Source organism: Ambystoma mexicanum, chromosome 3q, assembly GCF_040938575.1.
Source record: "Ambystoma mexicanum isolate Mex_15411 chromosome 3q, UKY_AmexF1_1, whole genome shotgun sequence".
Lineage (NCBI taxonomy): Eukaryota > Metazoa > Chordata > Amphibia > Caudata > Ambystomatidae > Ambystoma > Ambystoma mexicanum.
The window spans coordinates 175,740,946-175,767,065 of NC_090926.1; the positions used below are offsets into that span (position 1 = coordinate 175,740,946).

The following is a 26,120-nucleotide window of genomic DNA, read 5'->3' on the forward strand; positions in this document are numbered from 1 at the left end:
TCTTAGAGCCTGTGGCAAGTCAGCCTTTCTGGCCTCCATCACTATGCCTGGTTCTCCTTCTCTCTCTTTCTCCTGTCCTAATCTGTTTTTCTTAGGTTTGTGGGTTATTGTTCACCCATCTTTACTTACTCTCTCCTTGTTCCACTTTTGTTTTTACTTCCTTACCTTCCCCTACTGTTTCCCCCTTACATTTCGCCACTGTATCTCGCCATCTATTGTCCCCCTCTTTACATCTTTCCACCTTCTTCTCATCTCGCCTTTTTGCTCTCCTTCTAATTGCCCACCTCCACTGTTTACTATTCACTTCTCTAGCTCTTTCCTCCACCTGTCAACTTTCTACTTCCTCTGCATGTTACTCCCCTCTGCTTGTCTTTCCACTCTTCTGTTGCGTTTATACCTCCTTCCTTCTTATCCCCTTCTCTACCTCTTTCTGTTCTCTCAAATGTCTACCTCCTCCGCTTTCCTGTCCCAGTTTCAGATGTTTCTGGTCTCCTCCAAACATTCTACCTCCTCCACTTTTATCCCTAGTCCAGGTCTTTCCAATCTCCTCGCCCTCATTCATTTTCTCCTACCCTCCTCCTCTGTCCGCTCCTGCACCTCCATCTTTGCCTTCTTCCAACAAACGTTCTACTCCTCTCCTTGTTTGCCGTTCCTCTCTGCTTTGCATCACGACCACTTCCCCCCTTCCAACACCTACACCCGGCATTGATTGAAGTTTGCCTAAATAACAGCACAGACCCACCTTCAGGGGAAGTTAAGTCCAAACTGCATTCTTCTCTAACGGTGCACAAGCTGATTATAGAGATTGGTTATCCGATTTCAAAATGTCCTTCAGAGCTGGTGCAGCGCACGGACCGAACTCTGAAGATGGATGGCCAACATCTTGACTCTCGCAATGTTTTGGAATTTGTTGTGGCAGGCTTCTGCCGCCAGTTGACTGTACCAGTGCCCCATTGGCCCTGTGAGAGGTTTACTTGCAAGTTCGCAATTGGCCAAAGGTAAGTGCATGCTGGCCATCCTAATGTCAAACTACAGTTGAATAATTGTTATTTGTAAGCGAAGGAAACATGAGGTTGCTAATTCACAGCTTAATTAGAGGTCTCAGGGTAAGGTGCAATTCCATACAGCTTTGATGTGGAGTGGGGTTTTGGGAAGTAATGGTTTAAAATCTACTGTTACCTGTAAGGATGGTAGGTAATGGGATAAACAAGAAGGGTCAGGGTGACGAGGGATTCGTGAAGGGACATGGTGAATGATTTTGCTGACACGGATCAACGCTTTTAAAGGGACCTGAATATGGGAAAGAGGTGACTTGGGAATTGTTCTTGCTTCTTCTTTTCAAAGGCAGTACCTTTTCCCCTTGGCATGGTCCCTGTCGTTTCCCTTCTCCTAGTCCCTCTCTCTCCCGGGGTACCAGTTTTCCCTGTTGCAGAGTCCAGTGGGTTCTGTTGGGGGAGTAATTCTGCCTGGGGTGGTGATGGGTGCGGGAACCCGGATGATCCTCCCTTTACCTACTCTGGGGCCTACATCAAATAGCGGGTGGGGTCAATTGGCCCCCTTGGTCACCCTAGGCCCATCTTGTCACAGTACTCACAGCTGCAGACTTGTATGTTTTTCCACTGGTGCTGTTGATGCACTGGATGGTACAGAATATGCACCATCTCTTGAGTGAGTCAAAGTGGCAAGGTACCTTCTTCAGGTGTCAATCACAAAGCCAATGAAACTGCGTTGACTCATACATCTTCTCACTTGTGAACAACAAATGATCACACACCCTAATCCACATCCTCTCAACTGAGCAGCTTAGCTGCCAAGGTCATATTTCAGTCACTTAAAGCTTTGGCAAAGGTGTATGGACATTGTGAATGAAACAAGCACATAGCACAAGTTTCTACTAATCCAATGCATGGAAGATGTATGTCTTGTGGTACATAACTTTATTGATGAGTGCACTTCAATGTATGGATACTGATATTGTCAAATGTTGATTAAACTTCTTAGATAATGGACTGGCATACAATTTAGTATAGCTTTATTTATCAGCCCTAACAGGGTGCTCTACATCGCAACATAAGTTCACCTGATGGAAAGTGCCCGGGCTAATTGATTTAATGGTAGGACTACAGAGATTGCACAGCCATATACATAAAACCCAGTTTAAATTTAAATATGGTTCTACCCAGGCTAATGCTTCTGTCCTTCAAGCCAATGCACATGTGCTCTCTAAATACCTTACTTTAAAAGTTCTGTTCTTAGTGCAAATCACTTCCTTAACAATGGTAAGAGAACTGCGGGCCATGTTAGTGGAAGAGGCTTTCCTTGCAATACACAAGGATCATGTGGTCTTTAAGACACCTATGATTGTAACCAAGATTCATCTCCGACTGTCATCTCAACCGAACAATTAAACTGCCCACATTCTTCAGAGAAGCACATTCTAATACAGAGAAGACCCTACATATACCAGACAAAACCCTAGCTTTCATGTTTTACATGTAAATAGCAACATCCATTAGCAAGACACCAATTCTTTCTAGCTTTCAGGATTGTGCACAGAGGATATCCTATGAGCAGTCAGGGATAGCAGGATGGATATTACAATGCATCCAATAATGCAATAGTCTTGCTAATCAGGAAACGGGGGCCACACTGAGACTCATTTGATTACCCCAGTCTAATTTCACATAACATGATTCTACAGAGTGAATCACAGCACAAATGGATGCATTTTTAGATCCAGAGAAAATATATTATTTTTGTATATATCTAACACAACAAAAACTCAAGAAGTGACGGTACATCATTCTCAGTCTTTCTGTACTCTCTAAACCTGTGTCATATACTCGTGTTTATTGTTGGGATACAAAGATACCCTGTTTGACAGATATTACAGTTAACACCCAATCTTTCATGCTATTCTTCTTCAACTCATGTTTTAGGGTTCTTTGCTGTTATGAAGTCCTTAGCACCAAGCCAGATGTGAGCATTCATCCCTCATAAATATCTCAGCATGATGCAGCACTTAGAAGTAATGTGAATGTTATCTGAAGAGATGCACATAAAATGCTGAACTGTTAATGTTTTGAATGCAAATGCACACTGGTTTGATTATTATGCACACAGCCAGTTAGCACATTTCAATAGCAGGCAGATAAAAGCCCTTCTTACTTTTTTGCCCGTCCGGAATAAATGGTGGTATAATTTCTGGCTATTATGGCACCAGCATTTATTCCGGACTGACAAAACACATGTTTGCAGGTGGGGACACAGATCCGAAAGGCCTGACCTGCCGGTAAATCAGGCCCCTGTCGGCAAATAAATGCCAGAATCACCATCACTGGTAGTGCCGGTGGCGTTGATTCCATGGAATGGGAACTTACCGGCCCTTCCTCCTCCCATACCCCTGTAAAACCTGGATATCTGGCGGTCGAAACGTTAAAGCAGTTTTGCGGGTATCTCACTGGAATTACCGTCGGGATACCGGCAAAACTGTAATGAGGGCCAAAGTCTTGCACAGTATTCAGTAGCCTTCTTTATTTAAGTGAGCTGATGTTTATGTTTGCAAACCGGTAACATGGCTGAGTTCCCAGTTGCTAAATCTTACATCATGTCACTGGTATGGCAGCTTTAGAATTATGAAATACACATGTGTTATTTATGCCGATTACTTAGATAGAATAAAATGGACGTCATCACATTTCCCATAGACAGAAAGGCGGACCAGTTGCTGGTGCAGATGTAAGCAATGGGAAAGTGTAATATGATTCTAAAAGCTAATCCAAAAATCTGGACGACCACACGTGGTGTGGTATCGAGGGAGTGGAGGGAGGGAGAGGGAGCGTGGTAGAGAGAAGGCGAGTGGTAGAGAGGAGTGTGGTAGATGGAAAGGTGTTCTAGTAAAGAGGGTCTGTAGTAAAGAGAAGGGGCGATGAAGAGGGAGGGAGTGCGGTAGAGGGGTAAAGGTGGTGGTGTAGATGGAGAGAGGGACTGTGGTAGACAGAGTGGGGGGTGGTAGAGAGAGGAAGGAGTGTGAGAGTGAAGAATGGTGTGTGGCAGAGTGAAAGAGATGTGCTAGGGAGAGGGGTGGAGGGGAGCTGAAGTGAGTGATCAGGTGTGTGGTAGGGATATTAGGTGTGTGGTAGAGAGAGGTTGTGTTAGAGAGGGAAGATGTGTGGTGGAGAGATGGTGTTTGATAGGGAGGGTGATTGGTAGAGAGATGAAGTACAGTAGAGAGAGGAAAGGGTGTGGTAGTGAGTGGAAGGGAATGTGATAGGGAGGGAATGTAACAAAGGGAGTGCAGTAAAGGGGATTTGATAGCAGAAGGGGATGTGGAAGAAGTTGAAGATGGGGTGTGGTAAAAAAAGGCATATGGGATAGAGAGTAGAAGAAGGTGTGGTAGAAAGAGGAAGTTGTAATAGAGAGACAGTGAGTGGAGAAGGGGATGTACTAGATGCTAGGAGGTTGTAGAGGGGAGTGGAAGGGTGATCAAGTGTGTGGTAGGGAGAGGAAGGGGTGTGGTAGAGCGAGATAGGGTGTGGTATTGAGGGTGGGGCTGTGGTAGAGATAGTGAGGCTGTGCTAGATAGAGTGGGGGTGTGATAGAGAGTCATAATTGTGGTAGAGAAGGAGAGAATTTGTGGTAGATAAAGATGGCGTGTGGTAGAGAGGGTTTGTGGTAGAGGGAGTGTAGCATGGCAGAACGAGGAAGGAGGTGTGGTAGAGAGCGAAAGGGGGTGTGCTCGAGAGTGGAAGTTGGTGTGGTAGAAAGAGGGAGTGCAGTAAAGAGGAAGGGGATTTGGAAGGAGGGGAGGTGGTAGAAGAATGCTATCTGGGAGGAAGAAGGTGAGTGAGAGGAAGGAGGTCAGGTAGATGAAGGGGTGCAGTAGGCGAATGGGTGTTAGGGAGAATTCTCATAAATGGTTGATTTCCTTTACCTACTGAGTCCCTCAGCAGCTTTGCTGGATTTCTAGGATTTATTTATTTCAGCTGGTAAGAGTTTGAGCCTTTTTTCCCCATGCTTACATGTGTTTTGCTATGTGTATTTCTACTTTTTGTGTGATCTCGGGCACTAGAGCCTCGCCTACTCCACGGCACCATATTCTTCCATGTGTGTTAGACAGCACCTTCAGTGCAGTGACACAGGATTGTCTTTACCCCTTCCCACCGACTCCATTCTCTGGGGCTGACTACTGTCCCCCAGAAAAGATAAAGTTGCCATTAACTTTATTTAGTCACTTTTACCACAGACCCAGTACACCCCATCTTCCATGGAGCATTGGAAAGGGTTAATTCTTAGCCTTTTTTTGTCTGTGTCACTTGGAGCATTGTTTTGCTCCCTTTACGCTAAGACTTGGCTGGTGGCAGTGGTATCTACCCAATTTTTTATACCGCGGTTATCTTAAATAACCATGGTCTTGTTTTAGGCTATCATATTAGCCTCAAACATAAACCGGATTGACCATATATATATTTTATTATGGTTCTGTCTGGGTTTATTCGCCATTTCTTTTTGTAAATGTCTTTCTCGTGTTTTATTCTGCGCGCCAAACCAGGTTGGGTCCCTTTGTTCATCGCCTTTTCGTGGGCTTCCACACAGAAGCCCTCCTTTAGGCGCCTGAGAGTCTGGGTAGGCAGGAGGTGAGGGAGGGGTTTTAGGACCTCTGCCATGGTTTCCCTTGGTAACCCAAGTCGCACTCCTGTTTGAATGGCTGGGTGACTGTCCTTGCCAGGACAGCCACCCTGCAGTGTGATTGACAGCCAGGCTGTATGAATGGGGGGAAACTGCATAAAAAGCAGGTCTCTGGGACTGGAAGAGCAGAGTCACCACTGGAACAAAAGAACCTATGAGGAACTGACAGAAGAGGACCCCTACCACGACTGAACCGCCCAGTGAAGCCCTGCTGCAGGTACGAATCTTCAGAATCAGACGACATAGAAGATCCTCCAGGAAACTGCTTCCCTTGAACTGGTAGGACCAACCAGTTCACCCAAACTGCAAGCCAGAACCCCTCCTCTGGTCATATTCGCTGTACAGAGCTACAGTGGGCCGGATAGCCAGGAAGTCCGGACCCTGCTTGGGTTTTAAGGAGCACGCCTTTTATTCGTTGCTTTGCTCTGCTGCTGGTTTCTTCCCTGGGTAGTGCAGGACCCTCCAGTCTTCCTACTTCTGATCAGTCCGACAGTCGCTTCAGGAACCATGAGCCTGCCGGAACTACCAGGAACGTCTGCCTCAGCTACAGCTCCCTCTCCGTTTTAAGGTACTGTGCAAATCCAGTTGTTTGTTTCGTTCAGCCGCGGTGAAAGTGTTTGAAATCTTTCTCCAATCCAAGGACTTGTCCTTCCCTTCTCTTTGAACTAACTTTTCTACCAACCAACCTTGTCCGGAAACCGTGCCACAAACCTTACCGCGAACTACACTGAGCAAAAGACTTTTGAACCATTGACTTTGGCCCAAAGCGTTTTTTATCTGATTTTATCATTGTAGTCTCTCTTGTTCGCTTGCCCTGAGTACTTACCTGTTGGTGTAAATTCATTTCTGTTATCTTCTGTCTTTCCCTCCCTTTTAAAGTGCTGGAGAGCCATTTTGCTCCCACTTCATTTTGTGAGCTTAACTTGTCTGGAATTTAAGGGAAGTGGTGTGGTGTATTAAGAGAGTGATTTTTAGACTGCTTATAATAGTGTAATGTTATACAACTGAAGAGTGAAATAAATGTATATTCTTTTACTTGAAAACCTTGAGTCAGTGTTTGCCTGAATCATAGTAATTGCTGTCCTTTGTGTAACTATTTGATACTGCTCACTTACTCTTGAGATAAGTCTGGCTGCTCCGCTACTGCTACCACTTTAACTGTGTAGTACAGCTTGTAGTTCAGGTGAAATAGTACTGTCACTTGTAGTCTTAATTGTGTGTGGTGTTCCCAAAGGGTACTGCATATAATTCTGCCTAAGAATGGGTGTGGTAGAGAAAGGAAGAAGGTGTGGTAGAGAGCGAACAGGTGTGTGATAGAGGGACAGGGTGTATAAGAGAGGCAGAGAGTAAGGAAGGGGATGTGCTAGAGAGCGGGGAGGTAGAGAGATGAGGTGTGCAGTAGAGAGAGAGAGAGAGAGAGAGAGAGAGAGAGAAAATGAGAGCGAGAGAGAGAGAGAGAGAGGCAGAGTGTAAGGAAGGGGATGAACTGAAGTGCTGGGGTGGTATAGTGGGGGTGGAAGAGAGAAATCAGGTGTGTTGTATTAAGATCAGGTATGTGGTAGAGAGAAGGGGGTGTGGTAGAGAGTGGCAGTGAGTAAGGAAGGGGATGTGCTAGAGACCAGGGGTGCTAGAGGTGAGTGGAAGAGAGCCATCTGGTGTGTGATAGAGAGATCATGTGCACGGTAGAGAGAGCAGGTGTTGTAGAGACAAGAGAGGGACGGGTGGCAGTGAAAGAGGGTGTGATAGAGTGAGGAACGGGTGTGGTAGAGGGAGGAAGGGAATGTTATAGGGAATAAAGGGAGTGTGCTAAAGCAGAAGGGAGTGTGATAGAAGAATGGGGTGTGGTAGAGGAAGTGGGTGTGAAAGAGGAAGCGAGTGTGTGCTAGAGAGAAGAAGGGAATGTGATAGAGGGAATGTAATAGAGGAGTGTGATGAAGAGGAAGGGGATTTGATAGAAGAAGGGGATGTGGTAGAAGAAGGCCATTGATATTGTACCAAGCTAGGCCTCCACTCACTGTAACCACGAGCAAAGCCTAATTTCTGTAATATTCTTGCAACAGCGCCTTGATGCCCTTGGGCTGTAGCGCGCTTTACAAATTCAAATAAATAAAATAAATAAATAAATAAATAATAAAGGATGGCGTGGTGGTAGAGAAAGGGTGTGTGTGGTAGAGAGAGGAGGAAGGCATGGTAGAGAGCAGAAGTTGTAGAGAGGGCAGTGGGTAGTAGAGGGAAGTGGATGAGAGATAAGGGGTGTAGTAGGAAGCAATAGGGGTGTAGTAGGGAGAGGATCAGGCATAGTAAGGAGAGGACAGGCTTTTGTAGAGTGAGAGGGGTGTGGTAGAGAGAGAGGGTGGGGGTCTGGTAGAGAGTAGGGGCGTGGTAGATAGCAGAAGTTGTAGAGAGGGCAGTGGGTGGTAGAGGGAAGTGGACGAGAGATAAGGGATGTAGTAGGAAGTAATAGGGGTGTAGTAGGGAGAGGATCGGGCATAGTAGGGACAGGGCAGGATGTTGTAAAGCATGAGCGGTGTTGTAGAGAGGGTGGGGCTCTGGTAGAGAGAGTAGGGGTGTGGTAGAGAGAGATATGGTGTGTGGTAGAGAAGGAGAGGGTGCATGGCAGCAAATTGGGGGGGTCATAGAGAGGAAGTGTCGTAGAGAGAGAGGTGTGGTAGAGAGAGGTAGGGGTGGTAGAGAGGAAGGAGTTGTGGTCTAGAGAGGGAGTGCAGTGAAGAGGAAGGCGATGTGGTAGAAGAAGGGTGTCTGGTAGAGGTAGGGGGTGAGGAAGAGCAAGGGGTGAGGTAGACAAAGTGGGTATAGTAGGGAAATAGGTGTGGTAGAGAAAAGAAGAAGGTCTGGGAGAGCCAAATCTGTTTTGAAGAGAAAGTGAAAGTGAGGGATGTGGTAGGCGGAGAGTGAGTATGGAGATGGGCTAGAAAGCAGGGGGGGTAGATGGGAATTCAAGATTGAATGATCAGGTATGTGGCAGAGAGATCATATGTTTTGTAGAGGAGAATGGGGTGTGCTAGAGAGAGAGGGCTGTAGAGGGGGCTTGTTACAGAGGGTTTGGTAAAGAGGGGGCATTAGAGAGAGTGGCGATATAGAGGGGGTGTGATAGAGAGTCTGGTGGAGAAAGGGTCATGTGGTAGAAATAGGGAGTGTAGTAGAAAGTGTGTGTGGTAGAGGAAGTGTGTGGTACAAGAAAGGGGTGAGTTAGAATATAGGGGTGTGGTATAAGAAGACATGGTAGAGGAAGTAGGTGTGCTGGAGGAGTGGGCTGTGGTAAAGAAAGGAGCAGGATAGAGGAAGAACTGTGGTAGAGAGTAAGGGGTGTGTGGTAGGTAGAGAGTGAGGATGGGGATGTGCTAGAGATCTGGAGGTGGTACAGGTGAGTGGAAGAGAGAGAGAACAGGTGTGTTGTAGAGAGAGGTGTGGTAGAGAGAATGGTGATGTGGTAGAGAGGAGGGTGTGGTAGAGAAGGGGATGTTATAGCAAGAGAGGATATGGTAGAGAAGGTGGTGTGATAGAGAGGGTGGTGTGATAGAGAGAGGACTGTAGAGGGGGTTGCAGAGAGAAGATGTGCTGCACAGAGGGTGGGTGGTAGAGGGAATGGGTGTGGTAATGAGAGAATGCATGGTAGCGAGAGAGTGGGTGTGATAGAGAGAGTAGATCTTATAGTAATAGAGGATGTGATAGACAGGGGTGGTAGAAAGATGGGGTGTGGTTGGGAGGGAGACTGGGGCTGGTAGATAGATGGGAAGATAGGGAGTGAGAGGGTGTGGGGGTGGTAGTAGAAGGGGCTGACGTAGAAGGGAGTGTAGGAGAAGAGGAGCAGAGTAAGGATGCAGATGTGCTACAGAATGGGAGATGTTACAGGGAAGTGGGAGAGAGAGAGAGAGAGAGAGAGAGTTTGTAGTATCAAGAGGGGTGTGTTAGCGAGAGGGTGTGTGCAAGGGGGTAGCAAGAGGTTTTGTCATAGAAAGAAGAGGTGTGGTAGAGAGGTGGCATGATAAAGGGGGAGAGGTAGAGTGAGGATGTGATAGAGGGAGTGGTAGAGGAGGGATGTAGTAGAGGAGGGTGGTAGAGAGGGAGCATTGTAGAGAGAAGGGTTGTGGTAGAGAGAGGTAGGTTGAGAAGGGGCAGTAGAGAGCGTTTGGTTGAGAGGTGGTGGTAGAGAGAGCAGAGGTTTGATAGAGGATCTGCAATAGTGAGAGAATGGGTAGTAAAGGGAGAGAGGCATGTGGTAGAGAGAGTGGTGTGGTAGAGAGAGATCAGTCATGGTCGAGAGACAGGGGTGTGGTAGCGAGAGACAAGAGTGTGAAAGGGAGAGAGGGCCCCCATTCCTGTTCCCCTTATCTCCAGGCTTGTCTCTTGATGCAGACACTCCACAGAATTTTCTCTCACTTTTTAGACCCATCCAATCCGAAGCAGTGCAGAGATGAGAAAACCAAGACATCCAGACCTACCACTATTAAGGTGCTTTTGATAACCCCAGATTCAGAGGGTGTGGTGAGGACAGGAAATTCAAAATGAATAGCAAAACCCCACTTTATTAACAGCTCCAAAATAAAGCGGGGACAGCAACAACACATTAGTCTCAGCTCTCCAAATTCTTCTTACACACAATGGATTAAATACTCAAAATTCGGCATTGTTAACGTTATCACACACAAAACCTATAGGGTTCGGGTATAGGTTATGGGAATAAACTATAAAAGGAACATATAGGAATTAGTACTATGAATGGATCATTTTTTATCAGGTTTCTCCTCCTGGGACCACCCCAAAAATGATAACAACGAAATACATCATTTACTAAATAAACTATTGGCTACTGCAACATGTACTGGGTGGCGCAACTTTGAGAATGGGGATTGGTTGGCACCTTCTAATCAACATCGACGAATTGACAGGTCATCAACACAAGGCCACTAGAGACTTAGTTGATCCATTCCTCTTGTGATTTTAACAATTTTGTACTCCAGCACCTGACGTTCAAAGTCGGTCTACCTTTTCACCCCTTCTCTAGAGCTCAAGAAATGAAGTTTTTGAAGACAACTGTGATCACCTCCAGATTTTCTCATATAGTAGACAGAATTCAACAGAATTCAGCACAATTCATTCAAATGCGTTATGACGGCTATGTACTTCAAAATGTTGACATAGGGAATCTGTATTGATCATATTGTTTTTAGGTTGTGAATCAATTAGCAAAAGTCCTTTGCTTCCTCATTGATTAGGCAAGCAAGGTGTTTTACACACTGTAAATATCACCCTTTCTTTTCTCTTTCGCTCTTGTCTAACCTGAGGGACACATTCATTGCACTTTCTTGGCACATTGCACTTTCCATGTATTGTATATCTAGGAAATCAAGTATGCAGATTCTATGTCAAGACGGAGGCGAGCATTATGCTTCATCTTCTCTTTATTCTACTCTCCAGCAGTTTCAACAAATAACATAAATTTTAAATTTCTTCTTTTTGAAATAAACATTTTTTTTTTTTTTACAAACTCCATGTCCCATCATTCCCAGGTCCTTGCAGTCCCAGTGTCTTAACCATGTGACCTAGTCCTTCCTCTTCCTGTGTTCCTCCACTTTTCCTGCTCTCCAGAGATAAGTACTATGCTACATTAGCTGCGCAATATTATTTGTTTATAGTGTAATTAAGCAGTATACAGGCTAAGTTACAATTTAATTGACCGTATTTGGATTATCTGTAGGTGTCTTAGAACGGCAGCGTTGCAGCGTTAGATATCAACAGGAGATAATAAGAGGGGCCTGGGGCCCGTGCCGCACTACTCGGCACCTCACGGGCTCGCCGGCTGCCTCATACGCCTTCATTCGCGGCTCCTAGTACGCGCCTCAGAGCATGCAGCACCCACCCTTGTGGGGGCGGAGCAAGCAACACGAGCGAGAAGAATCTCCCCTCAGAGCCAGGAGAGCGGCCCCCACCCTTGCAAGGGCGTGGCCGCCAGCGCCATACGAGCATATCAGAGAGCTCTGAGCTCGGGGCCCCGATCCTCGGGTGGGAGGAGTCAGAGTGCAAACGTTCCACAAAAAGCTTCGGAATAAGAAGCTAGAGACACCGTGCAACGCTACAGAGCATAATCATAAGCTCTATTGCGCTCACAATCTAAATAAAAGCAGTGTATTTCACACGTGAGAGATACTAAGAACTGTCCCTTAACAGACCTGCACAGCTAGACCCACAGTGCAGACAAGGTGCAGCCCCATTAAGCAGAAGTGAATCAGTGGACGTGCCACTACACCTGAAAAGGTATTGTCAAGGCACCTAACAGCACTGAAGCATGGCAAACTTTGAATGGAGTGAAGCAGAACAAGAGGCAGTCTACCCAGAAGACTTAGCCTATAGCTTCAAGGAAGTGCTGGGGGGATTCACTCACAGAGGCAGTGGCTCAAGGGGTCAGACCCCTACAGGACAGACGAGAGACAATCGAGTTATATCTGACCCAGAAGGATAAGAGCACCATACTAAAGGAAAGCACGTCCACAAGGGTCATGCCGAAGGACCCCAAGGAGTGTAATAAGGTCCGGAAGAGCAAGGACTCTTCTGCCCCCCCCCCGGGCCAGATCGAAGGGGCAGGTGCAACAGCCCCAGAGGCTTCAGTCGCTTTCAATAGATTGAGAGAAGCATTCATGAAAGAATCACAGGTGCCGAGCTTCGAGACCCCCTACCCAGGGGACACTAATATGGGCAATACAGAAGGTGGTTTCCCAGAGGAGGAACCGGCAGAATCCCCTACCTCCACGCAGGAGGTTGCAGATAATGAAGGAAATGAGGGAAGTCTACCTCCGCCAAAGAAAAGGCTGAGAAAGCTCAATAATTTTTAAGAGGAAGAGACCTCAGACATGTTTCATCCAGAGGATATCCGGAATCTGAGATCTTCGGAATGGGAAGCATCACAGAGGGTTGCAAGATACATGACCCAAAGACTGAGGAAGGCACTGGAGAAAGAAGTCAGACAGAGAATGAGAGCGAAGTGCCCAAGACCGGAACTGCCGGGCAAAACAGCTGAAGCCCCAGAACTAGATCCGAAGATGTTGGCATTCGTTTCCAAGTCCAACAGAGACCCCAGGAAGGTAATAGATCGCTCATGGCGGAGCTGTCAGGAAAAGGTCCTCGACCTAGCCGGGCCTCTGGCTAAAATTATGGACTTAGCCGAGCGAGCTAAAGACACAGGGGAGGAAGTGGACCCAGGAGTCCTGGCGAACTGGGCACAGAGAGCCGTATGTCTCCTAGGAAACGCCAATTGTGCAATATCATCTGAACGCAGGAGAGGGCTCTTGCTCAAGATTGATCCCAAACTGGGAGACCTATCATCATACGAAGCAGGCAAAGCAGCTCAGGGACTATTGTTCGGAGAGACCTTCGGCAAAGAATTGGGGAGGTTCGTGGGAACCTACACTTCCCTAGAGAAGGCGGGACCAGTCTGTAAAGAGGCCGAGCGACTGGTCACTACCAGGCATCCAGAAGGCCTCAAGGCAATAGAGCCCAATACTGGGAGAACAGACAGCCAGATACCTTCTTCCCACCGAGAGGCAGTTTCCCTAGAGGAAGGCGAAGTAGAGGACAGGGAAGAGGACAGAACGTCCCCGCAGGTGAGAGTTTTTACATACCCACCAGTAGGGGGACACAGCGGTATTCAGGGAGAATTGGTGCACGCTTTCCAGCGACGCTTGGGTTCTGCAGACAGCCAAAGGCATGCGCATAGAGTTTACAGAGACCCCTACCCAATACCAGGCCCCGTCCACTAGCCTCGGTGCAGACAGAGAAAGTCTTATTACACGCAGAGCTGCAGAGCCTAGCGGAAAAAACGGGCGATCGAACCGTGCAAGGCACATCCGAGGTTTGTAAGCAATATGTTTCTGGTCCACCGAAAAGACAAAGTGAGGCCAGTGATAAATTTGAAAAACATGAACATCTGGGTGGTCTACAACCATTTCAAAATGGAGGATACCCATCAGCTCAGAGACACACTCAGACAGGACGACTGGTTAGTGAGGATAGATCTGAAAGATGCCCATCTGACGATACCAGTGCAAAATGGTTTCCGTCCCTTTCTAGCATTCGACCGGGATGGGCAATTATGGCGAATTTGTGACAATGCCGTTTGGACTGGCATCAGCACCATGGGCGTTCACGAAGCTCATGAAGCCAGTAGCAGCAGCGATCAGGGAGAAAGGGATACAAATGATTATCTACCTGGACAATATCCTGCTGATGGCCAACAGCAGAGAGATACTCCTCTACCAGAACAACTGGGTGGTGAACCTCTTGACTTCCCTCGGGTTTCTAGTGAATCGGGAAGAGTTGGAGATGAGACCAACGAGGAGGATAGAATTCCTAGGGTTTATTATAGACACCAGAACAGCAACCTTAGAGCTCCCGAGCAGAAAGATAAGAGACATAAAAAGGGAAATAAGAATATGCCGCAGCAAAACAGTAATCTCGCTTCGCACTATAGCGCGAGTAGTAGGCTTACTAGCAGCATCGATACAGGAAATATTTCCAGGGCCACTGCACTATCGAGCCTTGCAACGACTGTAGATAAAACACCTTCAACAAAGCTTACGTTACCACCAATTGGTACCCCTAGACCAGGAATCCAGAACAGAGCTGGAGTGGTGGTTACTAAACATGGAAGCATGGAATGGGAGAGCCATCTTTGGTGACCGTCCAGACTTAATAATAGAATCGGACACCAGCAGAGCGGGCTGGGAAGCTCGGTGCGGAGACCTCCAGACAGGAGGCAGGTGGAGTGCAGAAGAACTCCAGTTACACATCACCTGTCTGGAACTGTTAACCAGATCTTTTGTGATCAAGGCTTTTACAAAAGGCAAAGTGAATTCATATATTCTGTTGAAAATGGACAACATTTCCGCAGTCAAGTACATCAATCACTTAGGAGGGACGTAGTCCAAGTTATTAGCGGAAATAGCCAAGGATTTTTGGCACTTCTGCCTAGAATCAGGTATCTCAGTAGTGGCCGAATACCTGCCAGGCTCGTTGAATGTAATAGTGGACTGGAACTCCAGGCACCTATCAGACTCCAGCGACTGGATGCTGGACAGAGAGATATTCCGACAGTTAGAAGAATGTTGGGGCCCAGTACACACAGATCTGTTTGCGTCCAGATTGAACGCACAGAAGGAGAGGTTTTTCAGCTGGAGCATGGACCCAGCAGTAGCCGGAGTAGATGGCTTTCTGCAGGACTGGAGACGATAGATACTCTACGCCTTCCCACCGTTCATAATGATGAGCAGGGTACTGGCAAAAGTATGCAGGGAAGCAGCGAATTTGATAGCAGTAGTTCCAATATGGAAATCCCAAGTATGGTTCCCAGCGCTCATTCAGCCAGTAGTGGACTACCCGAGAGTTCTACCCCAAGGAGAGAACCTTCTCACGGACCCAGTTCGGTCATTTCACTCTCTGAGAGTGAAGGGGACGCTGCCGTTGATGGCGTGCAAGATAGCAGGAGACGCTGGAACCTCCCGGGGATTTCGGCACAGGCTAAAAGCCTCATCGCTGAGTCATGGGCTCCTTCGACTAGAAGGAGCTACGACGCAGCTTGGAACAGATGGTCGACATGGTGCAAAAGGAGAAGTATTCTTCCCGTTTCTGCCCCTTTAGTCGAGATACTGAATTTTTTTGTTTTGCAGAGTTCCTACAAGATGGAAACGCATACAGAACAATAGGAGTGCATAGATCTGCGATATCAGCAGGTCACTCGCCCATGGAGGGAGTGTGGGTAGGAGAGAATGTAGCAATGATACGACTTCTAAAAGGAATACGATTTAGGAAGCCACCACAGCCGAGGTACGAGGCCTTATGGGACGTATCAGTAGTGCTGAAACTACTAGCAGATTGGCCCAGTAACAGATATCTGACACTAGGAAAGCTATCAGGGAAACTAGCAATGCTGCTATGTATGGTATCATGTAGGAGAGTGGCAGACGTCAAAGCGCTAGAAGTAAATTGAAAGACATGTGGTCCAGACGGAGTAGCGTTCAATCTGGCCAGAAGAACGAAAACAGATTCTTCCACGATCACGTACCCCTACATGCAAGAACATCCAAAGTGGTGCGTAGCCACGTGCATAAAAGAGTACGAGAGTAGAACAGCAGAGCTAAGACCTGTAGGGACGACCCAATTGTTAATAGCGCACAGGAAACCACATAAAGGGGTAGCAACAGCCACTATAGCATGATGGGTCCGAGAAATCATGATTCTAGCGGGCATATACATGGTAATATTTGGAGCGCATTTTAGTTAGAGGCAGAATGGCCTCAAAAGCACTGGGGCAAAGCGCAGCTTTGCAAGATATTAGGAGAGCAGCAGATTGGGCTAGCGATACAATGTTTAGAACATTTTATTTTAGACCAATTAAGACTCTAGCTGAAGCTGTAGTAAGAAGCTTTGAACAAGCATAATGCTCGCCTCCGTCTTGACATAGAATGAAGATTCCCCCTGCTAATTTTAAATTTAGACATTTTAAATTTATGTTATTTGTTGAAACTGCTGGAGAGTAGAATAAAGAGAAGATGAAGCATAATGCTCATCTCCTTGTCTTTAATAGAATCAAGAGCTCTCTGCGCAATTAGAAGGGGGAATCTTCATTACCAGTTGTGTTTACTTACACCAAAGCCAGCTGAAGGCGGCCGTATGAAAAAAAGCATAAAAATGGAATAAAAAAATCAAAACATTTTGCCAATATTTCACCTTAATTCATATTTATTGTTATATTTCCACATATTGCTGCCCAGGGAATGAGGGTTTATGGGCTTGCCTGCCCCTTTTTGTTAATTAGGCAATAAGACCCTTGTATGTGGGACATTACCGCATAAGGTAATGCCCCCGGGGTCCATAGTTACAGGCACGAGCGTAGCGAGGCCCTTAACGAAGGCCAGGGGGGCATTACCTTGTGCAGTAATGGCCCACAGGCGAGGGGCTTATTGTCATTAGTACCCCAGCCAGCTAGACTGGGGTACTAAAGGCATTTTTCTTCTGTTCCGAAAAGCTCAGGCATTTCAGAACAGAAGAAAATAAATGTCAAAAGAATATGCCTGCCGGGGAAGGGAAAACTAAGTCTGTTTTCCATTTCCATGGCGGCCATTGAAAAAAATAGGCAAGAAAGTAAACAAACAAAATGGCCACCATGGGAAGGGAGAAGGGACTACACAGTCCTTTCTCCCTTTCCATGGCGGCCATTGAAAAAATAGGAAAAAAGTAAACAAACAATTTGGCCGCCATGGGAAGGGAGAAGGGACTACACGTAGGCCCTTCTTCCTTTCCATGATGGCCTTTCGCAGATCGGGAGTGGACGCGCTGCGGACTGAAAGGTTCCCAGCATGTCTGCTCTCGAAAATGGACAGAAAAGAAGGTAAGTGGGGGTGGGAGGGCGCAAAGGGAATTCTGTGGATGGGGGTAGGAGTAGGAGAAGACTAAACGGATTCCCCGGAGAGTGGAGATGGTGGCAACCGGCCATGAGGAGGCTCATTGAAGCAGGATTACTGTGTAATGCCTGCATTCTGAGCCTCCCCATTGGCTGGGTACCAATATTTATTATCCAGCCACCACGATTCAAACTAGTGCAGTTGACATTCTCTAGAACTGCTGTCACGTGAGATCTACAATCACGTGGTAAGAAGCATAAAAGGACTGAAGGCCTACTTCCTGTTGCAGACTGCAGGGAAAGCATCTGTATTTGTATTTATTTATTTATATAACGCATCAAAACCCTGAGGCAGATGAGCACTTTGAGCATCTATTGAGGTAAGCACAGTTGCCTGTTGCCAAGGGACGTGCGTGCTGTTATTGTCAACTTCATTTCTTCTTGACAACCATTGAGTGAATTAAAACGCTGTAATTTGCATTTTGGGACCAATATACCCAATTTACATTCTATTAAAGTCAACTGAGCATTTGAGACTGTGCCTTAACTTTTGAGGTTCACAAGTTTTAACTGTTCGGAGCAACCGACAGCTAACAAATGAAAGTTCCAACTAAGAAGAACACGACGCAAAGCTCAGCATGATAAAGAGGAGGAACCTGTCAGAGAAAGGTGTTGCCCCGATGCCGTAAATGATATATAATTGACAACAGCGCATGCTCGACTCTGGAACGCATACATTTAAGCTCCCGGACATTTTTCAAACAAGTAAAGCCGCCCCAGTAGTAGAAGGTGTCAGAGAGGTTTTGCCGAACCAACATCGGGTGGACGCAGAAGCGAAGCGCTACGGGAGCAAGACGGCAAGCTAATATGGGACGTACTGAACGAGCATAACAGCCGTAACCTTTGAATAAATTAAAGCAAAGGTAGAGCTTGCAGTTCTCACGATACAGCCTTTTACCTATCTGCTGAGGGGGACTCTGGAACAATGGCCATGATGTGGCTCACACAGACGATTAGACGTACACAAGCTACCGTGGTGTAAAGCGGGAGAATTATCATAGGTTAAGGGCTAAACAACTTTCCTTGTTCCCATTAATTATAAATAGCGACCCGGGTGGATGTTTGTTTCAAAAGGGCCCCTTTGTTGACGCTCGCCGGAATCCGCGCATTTACAGAAACGGAGACGGCAGAGAGTTATCATTAGATAACGTATGCCTTTGGCTTGAGAATGAAAGGCAATAAGATTTAAGTACAACTAATCCCCTGGCTGATGTACCTAGATAAGGGAGGTAACCCAACATGGTGCAATAAAAAGGAAAACACACCCATTAGGTAGAGATTGAACGATTGCTAACAGGCTGCTTCTATTGTTTTGCTAGTGATAAACGGAAGAAGAAAAAATGAGCAAACAGACACAGGGCTGAAATAGAAAGGAAGTGAACACCAATCCCCTTTTGAGACGGATTCGGCAAGCAGCAATTACTAACAGCTGCCCAAAGGGATATGACTATCGGGGTAAGCCATAATACGAAATAGAATGGTGGATATTTACCTAACCAGCTTTTTTTCATATTACCGTGTAGTGATACCCTTTCAACAACTGTGAGACGGCTCCTTCCCTAATCAACTGACAACAGCAATATAAAGCCCCAAGGACTGGAGGACTCGAGGCAGCCACTCTACATGACACAGAACGGTGAGTGGGCACTACCAGTACACTGGGCAACCAGTGAGTACTATGTAGAGAGCAGTGCGCCTTAGGGATCCCAACAAGTGGAAGTAATGCACTGGTATAACTGATTAGGATGCTGGTTATGCAAACAGATATGGGGCAGTGATGGCATTTAGAACAGAACCCGTACAAAAGAACATGCACTGTCATTTTTAATGGACTGTTTAAGGTGCATTGATGTACTTTTACAGTATGATGATGTCACTAGACGAAAAGCTGAGACTTCTGCTACTTGGCAACGGTTGTCTGAGAGCTGAGCAGCTTAAATAGGTTACTGATATTCCTATTTTTTGTTTATTGCTTCCCTGTAGGAGTAGACCCTCTTCCGGGTACCTGACCACAGAGCGAATCAAGCCCATGGATTAAGGACACAATTGCAACTATGAGAAAAAGATTGTAAAAGAACTTCTTTAGTTGAAACGTATAGGCTTTGTTTCTGCTGATAAGTGATGCATGCTTTACTAACCTCTTATGTTAGCCCCTGAAGAATTTCCGAGTACAAAACACATGACATTAAGATCGGAAAGAAACATGTTGGGCACACTATGTCGTTGAATGATATTGTGAAAGTGGATGAAAAACTGAGTGAATGGAATATGAGTTTGAGTGAGATGTGTATATCGAGGTATGGCCTAATGTGGACATTAGCACATCACAAGGCACTTTAAATATACAAGTAACTGAACTAACACACTTACTTGTTGAGGGGGTAAAGCTTATGTGTACATCGCAATGAACGTGTTTTGGATCTTGAATTTGTGAGATATCTTAGAACCAGTACTACACCAAATGGTGTTTATAGCATTTGTATGTATTTGACAATAAAACATGTATATTTTTGTATAAAGAAATTGGTTTCTCGGAAATGGTCTTTTGATGCCTCAAGTAAATAGGGCACTCGAATAGGAGTATCCTTGTCAAGGTAGTAATCACAACCACAATCTTTGTGTTTCAAAGTATCAAGGGTCGATCCCTTTAGTTCAGAGGGTATGCTTGTGGGTTTGTATCCCCCTTTACCTCTCTTTGTTGTTTGAAAAGGTACCAGTACGGTTGTTGACCATGAGGTTTTTTTGCTCAAAAAGTCAGACATTGTAGCAGGGTACGTCAGGATCAATAGGTCTGGGCAAAGACAAAGTGCGAACGGGTCCTATTGGAAAACTGGTAAGATTGTTTAAATCTTGCCACCAATTGGGAGCATTACGATCAGGTGGGCTAATATGCCTAGTCTAACTGAAAACTGAGTGGGCTTAGATGTCTAGCCTGTCCTCGAAGAGAAAATCTAAAGTGCCGGTATGCACAGTATAATACGACGGGCTGATATGCCCTTAGCAGAATCACAGATGCAACTTAATCTAGATTTGGAATACACACAGAGGCCAGAGCAAGAATGGTACTGCATTAATGCAAACGCTATGACGATAAGTACGTCACAGAACTCCTGGAAAAAGTCTCTATGTTGGGGGGTTCTTCTGAAACTACCACCAATGTAACAAATTGAACTAAGCAACATGAAAAAAAGACTAATTAGAACAGAGTTGCATGGTTCTATCATGCTCGAATACTTGAGCAAAGGGACGATACCCCAAAGCCTGGTAGTCAGAAATGAGCCAAGGCTGTTTCTAGACAATCCAAACTTCAGACTACAATGGTGCTATATCGCAAATAAGTGCATTCGTGATTGGGTAATTTTGATAATTGACACCGCCACAGAAATGACAGAGAAAATTCTGGTCGACCTCAAAACACTTGAGAAAGAAATACAAAAAGTAGTGCCTCTAGACCTCTACAAAAAGAGACTAGACAATCTCTTGGCAGAAATGAACATCTTCAAAGGAGATACGCTGCGAGAACGAGTGAGAAGGATGAACAAAGATCTTACAAACTTCAGTCATGATAAAGCCTTCCCATACACACAATAAAACTACTATTCTCAGGAGGTGACAGATGGCGCTTCGGTCCAGGGTGGAAAAGGGAGAAAATAGGTGTCTTTTAGGAACCCTTCATTTAGTTCAAGCGACGGCAGCTCCCCATCCAACTGGCGTAACACCACGAGGGGAAACAACTTTAGAGGCTGTAGAAGCGGTAATAGCGGCAACAGAGGTGGCAACCAAGGAGGAAGACCTAATGATCAACAACCTTTTTTAGAAAAAAGCCCGGAAGCCTGGGACCTAGAACTCTGTGTCACAAGGAGCATGCAAGGCCTTGTGGTGAACCGTTCTGATTATCAACCAACAAAGAAAGAGGTGCAGGTGCTGGAAAAAGGGATGGGTTTTGTCCCTACCAACCTACACAGCTCTTTCACGTTCCGGCAGGAATTTAACCAGTTTATGGGGAAAATTCACTTACACCAATTCTTTGAGGATAGAACTTATGAAAAAGAAACATCGGACTCTGGTCTCTGCAACAAATCTACATTTTGTGTACCGCTAGCAGCCTAGAGCCCGGAAGCACTTGTGTTTCAGAAAAGGGTACTCAAGGAAATAACCCAGCTATAACAACAGGCTAAAGAGAAGAAAATACACCAGAACACCAGCCGTAACGAGGTCACAGCTTTGAAAAACGTGTCTAGCAATCAAGGAATTTTAAAACGCCAGGCCGTCAAAGGAGGTGCGACAGTAGTCTTAAACCATGCAGACTACGTAAGGGAGTGTAATCGGCAACTATTGGATTTAACATGTTACCAACTTTTGACGAAGATCCCACACCACATCTGTCTAAGACAATTACCTCAAAAGTCACAAAAGCTAAAGAAAGAGGATGGATTAGCCAGAAATAATCTGACTTTGTAATTAAGGGCAAACCCCAGATTCCACAATTTTACATCCTCCCGAAAATCTACAAGACTATGATTAATCCACCTGGGAGACCAATTGTTTCGGGGGTAAATTAAGTTCTGGAACCCCTCTCTCGATTTGCAGATACATTTCTCCAACCGCTAAAAAGATGGCCTCATACGTACTAGACACTACGCAAATCATTTTGGAGGTAGAAGGGATGGACTTTGACCCACAAACTGAGATCTTGGTAGGCCTGGATGTAGTTGCTTTATACACTAGCATTCCCCAGAGGGCTTCCTTGGGGGTGCTGGAGGAAAAACTGCTAAGAGACCATACTGTCAAAACCACTCTGGTGTCTTTTATCCTATGGTGCACAGAAATGGCTCTAGTAGAGAGCTATTTCCACTTCAATGGTGAATTCTTTAAACAGATACAAGGGACGGCAATGGGGGAAACTCTGGCCCGCATGTGGCTAATCTCTACATGGAGGGGTTTGAGATCTACTCGATCATGAATGCCACCAACCCTTTCATAAGCTACATCAGAAAGTGGCGCCGCTACATAGATGATATTTTTATCATCTGGACGAGCAGAGAACAAGAATTGGATATTTTCTTTAAATGGATGAACATACAGAAAGGATTCCTACAGATCACGCATCAACACAGCATAAAATCCCTTATTTTCTAGACATTACCATCCCTGCCGATACTGAGACCAAAAAAAATGTATGTCAAGACATTCAATAAACCGATGGATAGAACCTCTACTGCACTATTCAAGCTTTCACCCTGTCATGTACGGGACAACTTGCCGCTAGGAAAATTTTTAAGATTAAACAGAAACAGCACTAAAAAAACAGACTACCAGTTGGAAGCAGAGAACATGAAAGACAAACTCACAAGTAGAGGCTATCCTCAGAAATTCACCCAAGATACTTGGTAACGGGCGAATAACAATAATCGGGGAGCCCTCTTGCAATATAGAGAACAGAAGACACAAAAAGAAAAACTGAAACAAATAGTGTTCCACCCACAGTCACCTCTCAAATGGGATTAAGAAAATCATTTGTAAGAATTGGCACATCTTGGATAAATAGTGAACAGCCGATTGCAAGACCAATCATTGCATTTATGACGAGCCGGAATGTGAAGAAGCAAATAACAAGAAATGACGTGAGCAGGAAATTGATTAAACAAAAAACACACTACCGCAACAATGGGGTTTTCAAGATCTAGTGGGCCACGTACCCTGTGGTCAGTGTACGTGTTGTCCATTCACCTTCTAAAGCAAAGCAGTGGGCATCGGCCTAACAACATTATGGCAACAAAAAACATTTACAAACTGCAATTCAAATATGGTCATTTATGCAGTTTGGTGTCCCTGCAAAAAAAATCTATGTGGGCAAAACAGACAGGAAAATAAAAATCCGGATTGGCGAACATAGGAGCTGCATCAGAAACAGAATGCAAAATGCACCACTAATATACCACTGGATAGAGTGCAGCTATACTTTGGATGACTTAAGCTCGACCAGTATCTACAAACAAAAACAAGGCATTGTTGGGGATGGGGGAAAACTGCATAAAAAGCAGGTCTTTGGGACTGGAAAGGCAGAATTGCCACTGGAACGAAAGACCCGACGAAGAGCTGACAGAAGAGGACCTCTACAACGAATGAACCGCCCAGTGAAGCCCTGCTGCAGGTCTGAATCTTCAAATTCCAACGACAGAGAGGATCCTCCAGGAATCTTCTTCCTTTGAGCTGGTGGGACCAACCAGTTTGCCCAAACCTCAAGCCAGGACCCCTCCTCTGGCTGAATTTGCTGTGCAGAGCTACAGTGGGCCGGATAGCCAGGAAGGTCGGACCCTGCTTGGGTTTTAAGGAGCACACCTTTGATTTGTTGCTTTGCTCTGCTGCTGGTTTCTTCCCTAGGTAGTGCAGGACCCTCCAGTCTTCCTACTTCTTGTCAGTCCGACAGTCGCTTCAGGAACCGTGAGCCTGCAGGAACTACCAGGAACGTCCGCCTCAGCTACAGCTCCCTCTCCATTTTAAAGTACTGTGCAAATCCGATTGTTCGTTCCATTCAGCCGTGGTGAAAGTGTGTGAAATCTTTCTCCAATATGAGGGCTTGTCCTTCTCTTTTCTTAGCACTAACTTTTCTGCCGACCAATTTCATCCGGAACTCATGGCACGAACTTTACCGCAACTACCCTGAACCTTGACCTATTGACTTTGGCCGTAAGCCTTTTTTACCTTGGCCCTAAGCCTTTTTTACCTGATTCTATCACTGTAGTTCCTCTTGCTCAATTGCCCTGAGTACTTACCTGTTGGTGGGGTTTAATTTCTGCCTAACTTTGTCTTTTCCTCCCTTTTAATTTTCTGGAGTGTCATTTTGCTCCCACTTCATTTTGTGAGCTTAACTTGCCTGGAACGTATTGGGAGTGGTGTGGGGTATTAATAGTGTGATTTTTAAACTGCTTTACCTTAGTGAGTTGTTATACAACTGATGTGTAAATAAATGTATCTTCGTTTACTCAGAAACCTTTAGTCAGTGTTTGTTCGAATCATAGTAATTGCTGATCTTTGTGTTACTATTTGATACTGCTCACTTGCTCTTGAGGTAAGTCTGGCTGCTCAGCCATCGCTACCACTTTTACTGTGTAGTACAAGCTTGTACCAAAGGTGCATTTGTGCTGTCACTTGTAGTCTTAATTGTGTGTGGTGTTCCCAAAGGGTACTGCATATAATTCTGCCTAACACTGGTGTACAGAGGTGTGGATCAAGTATAGTAATTACACTTAGAGTGCTGCTATTACCTTGGACCAATTAACCACAAGGCTAATATCACTAAAAAGCAATATCAATCATGTCTGATATGGAAAGCCACAGTCAGGAGACCCTCCTGAGTTACACTGGAGATTATCTAAGAAATCTGTCTAAAGAAAGGAAACTCTCTGCCAAAGGCAAAAAGTCTGAATTGATTGAAAAGTTGTTAAAGAACCAAAGTCTGGGGAGTGGGCCTGAAATACCTGACTCTCTAGCAGATGTGGAATGTGTTGAGGATGATAATATGTCTGTTAATGATGAGTTGGAAGAGGCATATGTGTCTCCTAACGTAGGCCTTTCTGCTCCCTTGCCTGCTCAGCAACCTCAACCCTTGTCCACTGGGACCCCCACAGGTCCTACACTCAGTCCTGAATTCATTGCTTTAGAGAAAATGAGGCTTAAACTGGAATTCAAAGGTTTAAATGCTCAAACTGAACAAAAACACCAAGAACTTAAGCTCAGAGAAATGGAGTTGAATCATGAACTAGAAATGAAAAGATTATCTCTTGAAAATGCTTCTCTCAGAGAGTCTTCTAGGTCTTCCAGTCCTAAGAAACCCTGCATGCCTAAATAAATTGTGGGTATGTATGAGGTTAAGCTTGACATTTTGGATTGGTTGGCAATGTTTGAATATAACCATGGTAGTCAAGGTCTTACAGGGAATCAATCTCTAGGCTACCCAATGTTGCATCTGATGTTGTGATGGAGTTGGGAGAGGTGGATAAGATGGATTACGAGTGTGTGAAGCTAGCTTTAATTGCTAGATTTGGGAAGACCCTTCCCAGTACCTTAAGAGGTTTAGGACCCTCAAAAAGCATGATGGTACCCCCGGGCTACCTGGGTATGTGAATGTTGGAAAACCCTAGATGGTTGGATTAAGGGTTACATAGTAAAAACCTGTGAAGGAATGAGAAATCTTGTTATGTTGGAGTCTATGTCTGATGTCTACTCTCCTGAGCTCAGACAGCACTTGGCTGATTCTTAGGAGATAGATTCAAAGAAGCTAGCTAAGGCTGCTGACCTTTGGGTTGCCAACAGGGCTACTCAAAAGGATTCTGGGGCTACTCAGAAGAAGGATGAGGGAAAACGGCCAAAGAAAGATCACAAGGAGAATTCTAATACCTCCCATCCAAAAGAGGGCCACAAACAACAACATAAGGGTAAACCACAAGGGAAACCAAATCAGGCTAGTGCACCATCTGGACCCAAACCAGATGGAGGTCAGAACAAACCCCCATTCATAAAGACATTTGGGAAATGTTATGTTTGTGGGTCAACTGCCCATGTGAAAAGGGATCCCAGATGCAAGGGTAAACATTCAGGAGTCCACACTGTCTCCTTAGCCTTCTCCCCATTGGAAGAAGTACCTATGGCAAGTGGAAACCTTCACCTACTCGCTGATGAACCCATGAGAGTCTCAGCTAGTGTTTCTTTAGTGTCCCTGGGCTTGTGGGAACAACATAATTTAGATGTCTATAATTCCATCCCAGATAATGCTAAAGAGTATTATAAAGATAGTGTTCTTGTGAATGGACAGGAGACCCCTGCCATCAGAGACACTGGAGCAAGCATAACTGTGGTTGATGAATCATTTTTCAAAGTGGAGGATGTTGCTAAGGCACCCAAACGCATCACCAAGTTAGCTGGAGGCCCTGTGCAAATGCTTCCCCAGTTACCAGCT

The 26,120-nt window shown here is 45.5% G+C and overlaps 2 long non-coding RNA genes across 2 annotated transcripts in view; one reads left to right on the forward strand and one right to left on the reverse strand.

Annotated features, from left to right (window-relative positions):
- Positions 1-26,120, reverse strand: part of LOC138582286 (uncharacterized) — a 106,318-nt gene that overhangs the window by 3,789 nt on the left and 76,409 nt on the right. The gene's annotated exons all lie outside the window — the stretch shown is intronic.
- LOC138581821 (uncharacterized) lies at positions 17,854-19,655 on the forward strand. Its single transcript, XR_011304804.1, has 3 exons — positions 17,854-18,024; positions 18,685-18,797; positions 19,145-19,655. It is a non-coding gene; the product is annotated as an uncharacterized lncRNA (long non-coding RNA).